Source organism: Nerophis ophidion, linkage group LG03, assembly GCF_033978795.1.
Source record: "Nerophis ophidion isolate RoL-2023_Sa linkage group LG03, RoL_Noph_v1.0, whole genome shotgun sequence".
Classification (NCBI taxonomy): Eukaryota; Metazoa; Chordata; class Actinopteri; order Syngnathiformes; family Syngnathidae; genus Nerophis; species Nerophis ophidion.
In genome coordinates this window covers 21,972,980-21,988,202 of record NC_084613.1, presented here as the reverse complement: position 1 = coordinate 21,988,202, position 15,223 = coordinate 21,972,980, and positions in this window count along the sequence as shown.

Sequence of the window (15,223 nt, the reverse complement as noted above, 5' to 3'; positions counted from 1 at the left end):
TTGACAATGACTGGGAAATATGCAATCGACTGCATAGCCCACATTTCTCTTCCGATTTGAATCGTTCCAACATCCACATACTCCGCCCACTCTGGACATTGAAGTGTTTCCTATTCCCGAAAATTCCCTGATTGGCCGGAATTACCAGGATTTTTCCCCCATTGAAAATGAATGGGCAATATATAAACCTCACGCGTAGCGGCAGTTCGGTGGCTTACGCACATAATTGATAATCAGTATTGCAAATTCTAGTTACATAACAGTTTTTTTTGTCATGATCCGCGACTTGGATCATGTCATATTCTGGTTTTGGTTCTGTTTTATATCACATCTTGTTTGTGTTTGTCTTCCGGAGTTCCTGGTGGCACTTCCTGTTTTTTTCTGTTGTCATGACTACTCATTTTTGTCACCTGCCTTGTGTTTTTGACACGCACCTGCCTCCTAATTTCTGTCCGTATATAAGCCTGCCTTTTCCGTTACTCATCCTCGCAGTTTAGTTTGCTGATCGATGCAACAGGTGACGTCGCTGATTCCTATTGTGGTAAAAGTATTTTTGTATTCTTTAGCTTCCACGCTATTCCTTTGTTTGTGTCCCTAGCTCACATGCTAGCACTTTCAGTTCGTTCTACCTCCCATGCTAGTTCTGTTGGTTTTGTCTTCAGTGCCTCGTGCAAGTATTTTTGTTTTTAGTCTGTTTCATAGTAGAAATAAATAGTCATTTCTTACCTTCATGCAGTGTCTAGTCCGCCTGCATTACAGAGAGAACGCACACGCTTAACCACAATGCCAGCTAAGAGTCACATTTTTTCTGCGAATAAACTATATGTGGCTTTTTATTAGGGTTGCGAATCTTTGGGTGTCCCACGATTCGATTCACTATCGATTTTTGGGGTCACGATTCGATAATATATCGATTTTTTCGATTCGATTTGATTCGCGATTCAAAAACTATATTGTTCCGATTCAAAACGATTCTGTATTCATTCAATACATAGGATTTCAGCAGGATCTACCCCAGTCTGCTGACATGCTAGCAGAGTAGTAGATTTTTTTAAAAAGCTTTTATAATTGTAATGGACAATGTTTTATCAACTGATTGCAATAATGTAAATTTGTTCTAACTATTAAACGAACCAAAAGTATGACTTATTTTATCTTTGTGAAAACATTGGACACAGTGTGTTGTCAAGCTTATGAGATGCGATGCAAGTGTAAGCCACTGTGACACTATTGTTCTTTTTTTTATTTTTATAAATGTCTAATGATAATGTCAATGAGGGATTTTTAATCACTGCTATGCTGAAATTATAACTAATATTGATACTGTTGTTGATAATATTCATTTTTGTTTCACTACTTTTGGTTTGTTCTGTGTCGTGTTTGTGTCTCCTCTCAATTGCTCTGTTTATTGCAGTTCTGAGTGTTGCTGGCTCAGGTTTGGTTTTGGAATTGGATTGCATTGCCATGGTATTGCTGTGTAGTGCTTTGTGTTGGATTGATAAAAAATAAATACATAAATAAATAAATACATAAATAAAAAAATAAATAATAATAATTAAAAAGAAAAAAATCGATTTTTAAAAAATGAGAATCGATTCTGAATCGCACAACATATTTGAATCGATTTTTTTCCCACACCCCTACTTTTTTTTAATTGTATTTGAGTTTGTTTGTTTTTTAACTTGAGTTTTTTTCTTCTCTTTTTCTTTTTTTTTTTTAAACTTGGTTATACCTTATTAGTGTGTATGAGGACCTTTTGAGCACATTCAACAATACCGTGATAATAATGATAACCATGATACTTTTGGTGACAATAAGTGTGATATAAAATGTCCATATTTGCCTCCCTATAGTGCACTGTGTTGCAATTAAGAAAGAATTACCTTCCACTAGCTTTGTTTGTAGCCACAGTAACCTCTAGCTCATATATTGTTGATTTGTAAGCCTTCTTTATCGTAACTTATCACATAATTAGCTGTAATTGGAAAGTGCATGAGTATTGGAAAGTGCATGAGTACCGGCGTGCCAGTGCGGAGTGAGAAGACGGTCAAAGATGCACGCTTCCTCCTGAAACCAAAAAATCACCACGTCCTTTTTCCTGCTGTGGAACTGCACTGCTTTTGGTTTCCTGCACTTTTTAGTGCCCCCGACATGCACACACTGCAAAGTGGAACAGATGTCCCCCGTTGAGTGCGTAACAAATTTACAGCCATTTTTCTTCCTCTCCTTTTCACGGCAATGAGGGGTGTGTCGCAGTTGAGTGTGTCGGGGGCATGTGACCCTTTTAGGACTAATTATAAACCTCACCTCCTCCTTGTTAAAAGATAATACTGCTTTTATTGATGCGCTATGCCTCCTCTGTCCACGTCCTTAATGGAATGAAGACTCCTCGTTTAATTGCACCAGCGAGCGATAAAAGAAGACTATGACCAGCCACAATAATAGTTACAGCTGCACCTCCAAATAAGAAACGAGATTAAAGAACAGGGCCCTGATCTACATTAGAATTGCGAGAGTTAAAATCGTGAAAACTTGATTGACTAAACTTGTGTGCGGAGGGTTGCAATTCATTTAGCGTGTCTTTCTTCATGCTGTTCATCAGAACGCCCACAATACTCGGAGGATAAAATGCTAATTTAATTATTTAGCATGCAGTGTGATTTATAAAGGCTAAGACAGTCTAGAAACTGGCTGTCGTGCAGAGATGGCTTTGTTAAATAAAGACTTTATTTATCTCACAATGGGGAAATGATGCAGTTGCAGTGCAGATACAAAAAGTCCACAAAAAAATACGTGTAAGGTAAAACACATGAAGAAGAAGAGGGAAGTATTAAAGACCACAAAGGACAAAGACGACATTAAAGGAGCACAAAGCTGATGCAACCAGCTGCCACTTCATCCATCCATCCATTTTCTACCGCTTATTCCCTTTTGGGGTCGCGGGGGGCGCTGGCGCCTAACACTTCAGCGGCGCCATTTCCACATACAGCAGGGGTAGGGAACCTATGGCTCTAGAGCCAGATGTGGCTCTTTTGATGGATGCATCTGGCTCTCAGATTAATCTTAGCTGACGTTGCTTAACACGATAAGAAATTAATATTTCCACGGGTAATCGGAGTTAAAAATAATGTTCAAAATACAACACATTCTCCTGCATTTTAATCCATCCATTCCTTTTTTTAACGCATCTGTTCAAGAAGGCGCATTAATGGTGAGAAGTATTTTTTTTATTATTGGTTAGCTTCAGAATAAAAATGTTATTAAAAAGAATATGAGACTTATTATACTGCAAAAATGTTGACGTTACTTAAAAATGCACGCATTTAGTTGTATTCAGTGTTAAAAAAATAATATAAGGCTTTCATGGAAATACATTTTAAATTATTTGGCTTTCATGGCTCTCCCAGCCAAAAAGGTTCCCGACCCCTGACATACAGCAACAAAAGTAAAACGCAGCAAATACTGGAAAATGGGCAATAAATAAGACATATTGTGCACGGAACAGACCCAATGGGGAAAACCGAGAGAGCAAACTCTGTCCTAGGCTGCCCACTTGCTTTCAGCTAATGTCCGGTCCGCATGGATCAGCGAGAATCCGCGACGATTGTCTCGATGAGCTTCAAGCACACCTGTGAGGTGAAACCTCTTGAGGCTCATCGAGAGAATGCCAAGAGTGTGCAAAGCAGTAATCAGAGCAAAGGGTGGCTATTTTGAAGAAAGTAGAATATAAAACATGTTTTCAGTTATTTGACATTTTTCTTTGTTAATTTAATAACTCCGCATGTGTTCATTCATAGTTTTGATGCCTTCAGTGACAATCAACAATGTAAATTGTCATGAAAATAATGAAAACGCATTGAATGAGGAGAAGGTTTGTCCAAACATTTGGCCTGTGCTGTACATCAATTCGTACATTATATTACTTTCATTTAGTTTCACGTAAAATAAAAGTATTCTTTTAGTTGTGCCGACTTTTATTTTATTTTGTAGTAGTTGCAACTTACTTCCGGTCAACTACCTTTGTTTTCGCTTTTTTGAAGTGTGCCTGCAAGTTAGGTCAAGGCCTCATTGGCATACTTGCCAACCTTGAGACCTCCGAATTCGGAAGGGGGGGTGGGGGTTGGGGGGGTTCAGGTGGGCGGGGTTTCTTTGTCACTCAGCCTGATGAAAAAAGACCTGTCATTTTGGATTCAAGTTTAAAGGAAATATCCACGTTTTCACACTGGCACGGAAGACGTTCTTAACCTTCCCATCTTGGGTTGTACGGAATATAGGTACTAGTATCCTATCGCGGTACTCATGAAACGCAAATGAAAAGTACCGCTTCCCAATTATTATTATTATTATTATTATTATTGCTATGTAACATCATGACATTGCTAGTTTACAAGCAGATGAGCATGTTCAGCAGCTCACAATCACAGAGTACTTAAAAACAGACACAGTGTGTAGAGAGAAAAGGGAGGAAGAACGCATTTTGGCTTAGAAACTAACGATAAAGGTGAAGTTATAACACTGAAACGCCCTCAGCAAGAGGTGCTTTAAGACATTGCTAGCTAGCTAGCAGCAAACGTCCATTTGCAGTCTACAGTGTTTTAGCTACTTCTAAATCACCAATCCTTGCCTTCATGGCGACAAATAAAGTACGTTTCTTACAAGTATCATCCTATAGGACGAGGAATAGCTAAACATGCTTCACTACACACTGTAGAAGTAAACAACAGCTCACCAGCGTCACCGCTAACAAAAGCTAGAGTACCTGAATGTAAACAAATGCCAAGGGTGGATCTACATCTGACATCCACTGTAATTATACCAAGTACAATAGCGTATCTAGTCGACACTACTATGATTACATCTCTATTTTTTATCCTCACAAATTTTCTTTTCCTTTTTTTAAAATTCATATTACGTTTATAAACTCAGGAAATATGTCCCTGCACACATGCGGACATTGAATATGACCATTGTACTATACTGGAACTACTTGGTATCGGATCGATACTTACATTTGTGGTATCATCCAAAACTTATGTAAAGCATCCAAACAGAAGAATAAGTGATTATTACATTTTAACACAAGTGTAGATAGAACATGTTGAAATGGAAAATAAACAGATATTAACAGTAAATAAACAAGTGGATTGATAATGAATTTTTACAGTTTGTCCTTTTTTGACTAAATAATAGAATAAGAAATGACACAATGTGTTACTGCATTTCAGCAGACTGATTAGGAGCCTTTGTTTGCTAACTTAACGTAGCCTAATACGTTCACTATTTTATTTATTTATTTTATTTAAGGCCATAATTATTCTTCGATTGCAATTAGAAACCTACTGTATTTCCTTGAATTGCCTCCGGGGCGCTAATTAATTTAAAACCTCTTCTCACTCCCGCGCTTACCAAAGGCATGCGGTAAAAGTAAGCATGCGCTAATTATTTTAAAACCTCTTCTAACTCCGGCACTTACCAAAGGTATGCAGTAAAAATTTGAGAGTGATGTAAGCTTGGACCTTAAATCCTACTGAATAGCTCTTAATCCTCTTCCCTTTATGAAATTTCAAATTACTGGTATTGAAATCAGCCTCCTCCATTTTGAAAATGATGATAGGGGAAGTGTCACTCGTGACGTCACAAGTTTGACCAGGCGGTAATACTAAGCATGCGCTAATTATTTTGGGAAGCGAGTTTGACCCGGCAGTAATTCGAGGCAGGCGCATACTATATGCCCTGCGGCAATTCAAAGAAATATGGTATGTTTAATGCACCCTAAGATTTTTTTGCTAATATAAAGCCAAATATGCAATTTTTTTGTGGTCCCCTTTATTTCGAAAAGTATCGAAATATTTGAGTACCTGGTATCGAGACAACCCTATTCCCGTACAATTCCTTACGCAAGTTCAACATTTCTGGCGCTGAGTACCAGAATTGAGTACCATGAATTGATTAAAGTGGACCCCGACTTAAACAAGAGGAAAAACGTATTCGGGTGTTACCATTTAGTGGTCAATTGTACGGAATATGTACTGAACTGTGCAATCTACTAATAAAAGTATCAATCAATCAAAAAAAAAACAAAAAAAACCAACCTAGATTTTGGTAGTCCAAACGGAGGGTAAGAACAGATACAGTTGTCAACATTCAAGTGGTGTGTTTCCCTTTGATGTTGTGCTTGTCTTTGTTTTACACAAGGCTACGTGACAAGAGAGTTAGACTACTATCAGGTCCGGATGAAGATCGGGGGTTGCTGTTGTCCGCCATTATGTCCCATGTCCTTCCTTGTGTGTCTGAGTGACTCGTTATTAGTTGATGGTTAGCTCGCAGTGGAGCCAGCTGTCTTCCAGGACTGGTCTACAGATCCCCTTTAAATCTCTCTCCCTCACGCGCACACAACAGGTTTTGTCTGCACCCTATTAAATGAGCACCATAAAGCAGAAAAGGGGGCCGCACCCCCTCCTTCGCCCCGATGCCCGCTGTTGCCTCACCCCGACTAAGAATGCTCTGTTCAAACGCTGGACGTTTATGGCGGGTGATATGGAGGCCAAAAGGTCGGAGGCCAGGGTCCGACACACACTAGTCGTCTCGGTCGGTAGGAAGTGAAGCGCCGGCGTCCGTGTAAACACACCTGAAATGGCCGAGGTCTTTTCTCGCATCTTCGAGTTTGAACTTCTGCAGAGTCATTGGTATTGATTGTTGTTTTTTATGACGCACAATATAATGCCGAACACACAACACCTGTTGTGTTGTAGGGGTGCCTAACCCCAGATTTCCACTGGTAATGGATTAACGGTACTCCGTTTCCATACGAGTCATTCAGTACGCGTCCATGCACTAACTTGTATCCCATTGGGTTGAGTTTTTTTCTTGCCCTGATGTGGGATCTGATGTCGTTGTGGTTTGTGCAGCCCTTTGAGACACTTGTGATTAAGGGAAATATGAATAAACTTTCATTGATTGATAACTTAGTCCGATTTCAGCCTCCTACAACCCTTGAAAACACCTTACTCCGATCGTGTTCGGTTTTCAAAAAGTCGGACTTGTCAGAGTTATTTGGTGTCGAACCCCAAGATGCAGAGATGGAGGATACGAAGACATTTATTAATATAAATAATTGAACAAGAACAAACAAAAAGCATGCACGCGGGCGGAATAACAAACTAAGGGAGCTAGCACTGGAAGCTAGAAAACAAAAAGGAACTTTAGCATGAAAGCTAGAGGATAGCAAACAGAAAAACTGGAAACAACTAATGACTAACAAGAACAGCTTACCTCTACGACGACCAGGACAAGATGTAGCACGACAGGTAATAACTGAAATTATGCCAGACACGACAGGTAGCAAAGACACAAGAGTGACATGAGGCAAAGACAATACAATACAATACAATACAATGATCCAGCCCTGACTGGAGGAACAAAGCAGGTAAAGTAGGATCTGGCTGATTGACGTCAGGTGTGACCAGATGCCAATCAGCCTCAGCTGACTGAAAACAGGACACAGGGAGACAAACAGGAAGCTGAACCAAAATAAGAGCACTACACAGGAACTAAGGACACACAGGAGAAACTAAAACACAAACAAACTGTCAGTGGCAACTCTGACAGGACTAACACCCCTGGATTATAAGAATTGGGATACAACCCGGAAGCAGATACCGGTCAATAAAAACATAAGCAACAAATTAAAAAACAGAATGTTTTGAAGTAAATTGACGGAAGATCTCCCTACGTCCGTGTACCACTCTGTATAGCGACGTTTTAAAAAGTCATACATTTTACTATTAGATATCGATAATTTCTGATATTACATTTTAAACCATTTATCGGTCGATAATATCGGCGGTCCAATATAATCGGGCATCTCTATTGCCTATTGTTTCACAATCCTTATGAGAGACATGAAAACAAATGTTGTTGTTTTTTCTTTGTTTTTTGCACTCTAACTTGTAATATTCTGTCCATTTTAGATGGCTAGCAATGCAGACAATGGAATTAATAATTTCTGCCTCATAATCACTTTGAAAATGCATCCATTAATCCACCAACGACAATGGATGGATGGAATACTTAAGTTTACATTCTGTAACCTGCAAATAACCAAGATGTAGCGACATTGTTATTGTAAGAGCGAACACTGAAGGGGGAGGGCATGGCGCGTTTGGGAGAGTGGTCGTGCCAGCAACCTGAGGTTTCCTGGTTCAATCGCCGCTTTCTACCAACCTCATCATGTCCGTTGTGTCCTTGAGCAAGACACTTCACCATATATATATATATATATATATATATATATATATATATATATATATATATATATATATATATATATATATATATATACTGTATATATATATATGTATATATAGGGCTTCACGGTGGGAGAGGGGTTAGTGCGTCTGCCTCACAATACGAAGGTCCTGCAGTCCTGGGTTCAAATCCAGGCTCGGGATCTTTCTGTGTGGAGTTTGCATGTTCTCCCCGTGAATGCGTGGGTTCCCTCCGGGTACTCCGGCTTCTTCCCACTTCCAAAGACATGCACCTGGGGATAGGTTGATTGGCAACACTAAATTGGCCCTAGTGTGTGAATGTGAGTGTGAATGTTGTCTGTCTATCTGTGTTGGCCCTGCGATGACGTAGGGACTTCTCCAGGGTGTACCCCGCCTTCCGCCCGATTGTAGCTGAGATAGGCACCAGCGCCCCCCGCGACCCCCAAAAGGGAATAAGCTGTAGAAAATGGATGGATGGATATGTATATATATATATATATATATATACATATATATATATATATATATATATATATATATATATATATATATATATATATATATACATATCTTGATTGGATTATTCAGAGAATAGTGCTCGATACCGTGGTAGAGTGCAACGGGGGTGCTTACAGACATCAGTCTTTTACCAAGCAAAGGTAACACGCAAAGACATTAACACATCCGACACGTACGTAGGATTAATCGAAGGAGCGTTTAAAACCAGATGGAATAATCACAAGGCCTCCTTTAGAAACCAGACTTTGCGGAATTCTACAGAACTCAGCAAGCACATTTGGAACCTCAAAGACAATAATGTTGAATATTCAATAACATGGCAAATTGTTGCATTCAGCACACCTTACAACAGTGGTAATAAAAGATGCAACCTATGCTTAAAAGAGAAACTGTTTATTATATATTATCCAGAACTATCATCCCTCAACAAGCGCAGTGAAATCATTTCAACATGCCGCCACAGACAGAAACACCTCCTAGGTAACACATGAGCCAATCACCACACCCTACGCCTGCCTGTACCCACCCACTCTGTGCCGTATATAAACCATTGTATATGAATGCTTCCATTTAAATTTCCTGATGATTGAGGGAACCCCTCATGAAACAGTTGTGTAGAGATGAAGTAGTCTTGTGATTTTTCCCACGCCTACATATATATATATATATATATATATATATATATATATATATATATATATATATATATATATATATATATATATATATATGTATATATACAGCCCATACTTGCCAACCCTCCCAGATTTTCCGGGAGACTCCCTAAATTCATCGCCTCTCCCAAAAACCTCCCGGAAGAAATTTTCTCTCGAAAATCTCCCGAAATTCAGCTGGAGATGGAGGCCACGCCCCCCCCCAGCCTAAACATGCACAGTTCGAAGCATTTAAAGTCATTTTTAAAAACGACTGCCAAACCTCCTCCTTTTCGACCGGACGACCGCGGAGAATTAAAGTAGGAACACTCGGGAGGCAGAAGTTCATTAAGAGGGGCGGACACACCGGCTCTCAGCCATGTTTCCGTCACACAGAGGAAGTCAAGTCCGCGGGAAGTGAAGAAATCCTTCAGGATAAACGTTTTGTTTGTCAAAGATCTTGCGTTCACAAGACCGAACCTGGCGGGGGCCAGCACGTCCAAGGGCGCAGCTAATCCAGGTGGGGCCCGACACACAGCCCGCAGGTGGCGGGGGGGAGGAGCCACGAGGTGGGAAAGGAAGGCAGGAATCCGGCCAGGTGAAAAAGCTGACTGGGACGTCGAAAAACCAACGTCAAAGTTGATCATATCAGTGGGAAAGGGGCAAAGATCCAACCGTGTTTGGCGGTCATACACAAGCAGTGAGCTGACAGAGACGAAAATAGACGCAAACAACACGCAAACAACACAAAAACGAACAGAGCTGACAGCGAGAGACGGCAGGGCAAAGCACATACTGGCGCCGTCTTCTGGAAACTCGGAAGTGACGTTACTCAAATAGTGAAAGGTAAGTGTTTTTTTTTTTAAGTAACCAGCAAACACAGTACAGTTAGTAGAACAACTGTGTTTTTATTACTGTGTATTTGAAAGGTGCCGTCTGAAATTCAACTATTTATTTTATTTATATGTATAATAAAATAAATATATATAGCTAGAATACATATATACATATATATATATATATATATATATATATATATATATATATATATATATATATATATATAATCCAATAAAGACATATATATATATATAAATTACTTGAGTTGGTGAATTGGCTGTAAATATACTCTCCTCTTAACCACGCCCCCCACCCCAACCACGCCCCCAAACCACATCCCCGCCCCACCCTCGACCACGCTCCCCACCCCCCACCTCCCGAAATCGGAGGTCTCAAGGTTGGCAAGTATGATACAGCCCAGTCCAAAAATTCGGGGACCCCTGGTATAAACAATGCAGTAGGCTTACGACTTTTTTTTTTTTATTACTCTATGTGATATTATTAAAAAAATATGTTTTTTCAATGAGAATTAAGTCACAATATTACAATAACTTTTATTTTAATTTTATGAGAATTAAATTGCAGATTTACAATAAAAACATGTTTTTTACTTGGACATAATAAGGTTAATAATGTATTGTCTTTATTTTTATGACACTTATCTTGGAATTTTAGAACAAAGAAAGGTATTTTTTCTAATTAATAAAGTTCTATTGTTTTGAGGAAACAAACAGGAATAAAGTTGCAATACTTATTTTTAAAATAAAATTGTAATGTGAGGGGGAAAACACACAAAATATTGTTATGAAAATATTGTTAATAGAATAATGTTGATTAAGAAAATGTAAATCTTTACAGGAAAACATATAAGCCAGGCGTCCCCAAACTACGGCTCCAGCCCGCCAGCGTCCAAAATCCGTCCCGCAGGAAGACCCAAGTTAAAACCAAAAGTTTTTATTTTTTTATTTTTATTTTTTGTATTATTATTTTTTTAAATATGTCCTTTCTAATCCATGTTCTACTGCTTGTAACGTTTGGGTTCCCCCAGCCGCTCAAGCAAATCATATTGTCTAAAAATGCATATCCGCGATCTTTCAGTCAATTTCTTTTTAACGCAATGCGGCCCCCGAGTCCAAAATGTTGGGACCCCTGATTTACATCAACAACATGATCTGCCTGATTGGCTGGACAGGACAGATTTATAAAAAATAAAAATAAAAATAAAACAAATGTGCTGTTTTAAACTGCGATATTGTTCAATGAAAGACACTTATTATGTATGTGTAGCTTGTGCGCTATTGTGTGCTTAGCTGTTGTGTCGCTGCAAGCTTGTAGCAGCCTACAGGCGACCATGTAAAACTGACTTGACTAAAGCGGAAGAAAGCCTGTGCTTATTGGAAGACATTTCGATGTCCAGCTTTGCACAAGTAAACACGCCGCGGCAACTGCTTGTACCGGAGATATCGTACCGATATCAATACCGGATCGGACACCACCCATAAAGAGCCCAAGTCAGGAGGTGGCCTTCAGCTGTTGGTGCCAATGTTGTTTTGACCCGCTGCTAATTAGGAGACTGCAACAGTTGTTTGCTTTTGTAGACCACACACTATACCAGGGGTCACCAACCTTTTTGAAACCAAGAGCTACTTCTTGGGTACTGATTAATGCGAAGGGCTACCAGTTTGATACACACTTAAATAAATTGCCAGAAATAGCCAATTTGCTCAATTTACCTTTAATAAATAAATCTATATGTATAAAAAAAATGGGTATTTCTGTCCGTCATTCCGTCGTACATTTTTTTTCCTTTTACGGAAGGTTTTTTGTAGAGAATAAAGGATGGAAAAAACACTTAATTGAACGGTTTAAAAGAGGAGAAAACACAAAAAAAATGAAAATGTAATTTTGAAACATAGTTTATCTTCAATTTCGACTCTTTAAAATTCAAAATTTAACCCCCCCAAAAAAATAAAGAGAAAAACTAGCTAATTCAAATCTTTTTGAAAAAATTAAAAAAAAGAATTTATGGAACATCATTAGTAATTTTTCCTGATTAAGATTAATTTTAAAATTTTGATGACAGGTTTTAAATAGGTTAAAATCCAATCTGCACTTTTTTTTAGAATATATAACAAATTGGACCAAGCTATATTTCTAACAAAGACAAATCATTATTTCTTCTAGATGTTCCAGAATTTTTTTTTTAAAGAAACTCAAAAACTTTGAAATAAGATTTAAATTTGATTCTACAGATTTCCTTGATTTGCCAGAATAATTTTTTTGAAATTTAATCATAATAAGTTTGAAGAAATATTTCACAAATATTCTTCGTCGAAAAAACAGAAGCTAAAATGGAGAATTAAATTAAAATGTACTTATTATTCTTTACAATAAAAAAAATAAATACTTGAACATTGATTTAAATTGTCAGGAAAGAAGAGGAAGGAATTTAAAAGGTAAAAAAGGTATATGTGTTTAAAAATCCTAAAATCATTTTTAAATTGTATTTTTTCTCTAAAATTGTCTTTCTGAAAGTTATAAGAAGCAAAGTAAAAAAAATAAATGAATTTATTTAAACAAGTGAAGACCAAGTCTTTAAAATATTTTCTTGGATTTTCAAATTCTATTTGCGTTTTGTCTCTCTTAGAATTAAAAATGTCGAGCAAAGCGAGACCAGCTTGCTAGTAAAAAAATAAAATTCAAAAAATAGAGGAAGCTCACTGGTAAGTGCTGCTATTTGAGCTATTTTTAGAACAGGCCAGCGGGCGACTCATCTGGTCCTTACGGACCACCTGGTGCCCGCGGGCACCGCGTTGGTGACCCCTGTACTATACTGTAGCAGACGCAGCCATTTATGGAGCGGAGGTATCATTTGGGGCCTTCCAACGATATATGTTGTTATTGTTGTTGTTGTTTTACGGCACAATACCTCATTATTCATATTATCTTTTTTTCCATTGCTTCCGGAAAAATCATTAAGAATGTGTTGAACCGACACCTGTTGCTTTAAAGATATTGTGTACTAATACAGTATGTGTGTGTGTGTGTGTGTGTGTGTGTGTGTGATTGTGTTGTTTCCATGCCAGTCCTTTACACTGGGCGGCCCAGTTGCCCAGCAGCCAACGCCCTTAAGAACAGACCCTGCAGTGTGTGTGTGTGTGTGTGTGTGTGTGTGTGTGTGTGTGTGTCCACACAGGAAGTGTGTGTCAGAGGAAGTGGGTGGGTTTGCACAGGTGCATGGAGCTTGTGACTCCTGGCCGGTGCATCTGAGGTCCCCCGGCCCAGAAAGTAACCTCCCCTCAGCAAACACGTGATGGAGCTGCAGGAAGTGTGTGTCCGTGCGTGCGTGTGTGTGTGTGCGTGTGTGTGTGTGTGTGTGTGTGTGGGGTGGGGGCAGGTTTCAAGTTGCACACTTCACATGCGTCCAGCAAACCGTGTGTTTAACCTAAAAACCGGCAAAGTCCTCAGGGTGAATGTGTTCGTTGGTGTTCAGAAGCAGACTAAGAGCAAACAGTCGTATCTGGTGTGTGTGTCTGTGTGTGTATGTGTGTGTGTGTGTGTGTGTGTGTGTGTGTGTGTGTGTGTGTGTGCGTGTGTGTGTGTTTTCTTGTTTTTGTACCCTGCTGAGACATCAACAATGAAAAGTACCGTCCATATGAGGACCGGTGAACAAGTTAATGAGGGTGGTCCCAAAAAGGAGGGATTTTTCAAATTGACTGTGTGTCGGTTTTAAAAGTGCTCCCCCTCTGGTCAACGTATGTGATAGCAAGTGTGTGTAAGAAATTGAAATGCGCCCCCTTTGGCCAAAATCAATGGAAAAAAACTAATACATAAATATGTATATAGAGACTTGAAGTATTTAATGAAGATTAAAAACAATTACAAACAACTATTTTTTTAAAATTTACTAAAAGCATTAATGTGTTACCTTTTTTTTCTTATAAAATTGGGAAACATTTCTCATATTATTTCTGTTTCCGTAATATTGCAATATCCATCCATCCATTCATTTTCTACCGCTTATTCCCTTTGGGGTGGCGGGGGGCATTTGACCTTTCTCAGCTACAATTGGGCGGAAGGCAGAGTACACCCTGGACAAGCCGCTATCTCATCGCAGAGTCGCCGCCTCATCGCAGATATTGCAATATTTCCTCGTAAAATCATTAATTTTTATTGCAAAATTATGTAATTTGTCGTATAAAATTCTGACTTTTATCACAATGTTTCCTATGTTTCTGTTGTTCTTGTAAATATTGACAATTTTGGAGTAAAATTATGACTTTTGTCAAAACTTTGCCCAGTAAAATTGTGATTATAATTATGCTATTGCCAAAATTTGGATTTTTATTTTTTATAAAATTGTGACATTTCTCGAGTAAAATTACGACTCTTTTCATAAAAAAAAATTGCCAACATTTTAAGCTTTTCTTGTAAAATTGCGACTGTTATTTAGTAAAATTTCAACTTTTATCACAGTATTGCACGAATGTTCAGTTTTTCCTGTAAAATTTTGACTTACTTTGAGTAAAATTACAACTTGTATTGCAATACTGCCAAAATTCTAAGTTTTTCTTGTGAAATTGTGATCTTTTTCTTGTTAAATTCCAACTCATTTTTCACAGTAATGCACGAATGTTCAGTTTTTCCTGTAAAATTTTGACTTGCGTTGAGTAAAACTACAACTTGTATTATAATACTGCCGAAATTCAAAGTTTTTCTTGTGAAATTGTAACCTTTTTCTTGTGAAATTCCAACTAATTTTTCACAGTATTGCACGAATGTTCAGTTTTTCCTGTAAAATTTTGACCTGCGTCGAGTAAAATTACAACTTGTCTTACAATACTGCCACAATTCTAAGTTTTTCTTGTGAAATTGTGACCTTTTTCTTGATAAATTCCAACTAATTTTTCACAGTATTGCACGAATGTTCAGTTTTTCCTGTAA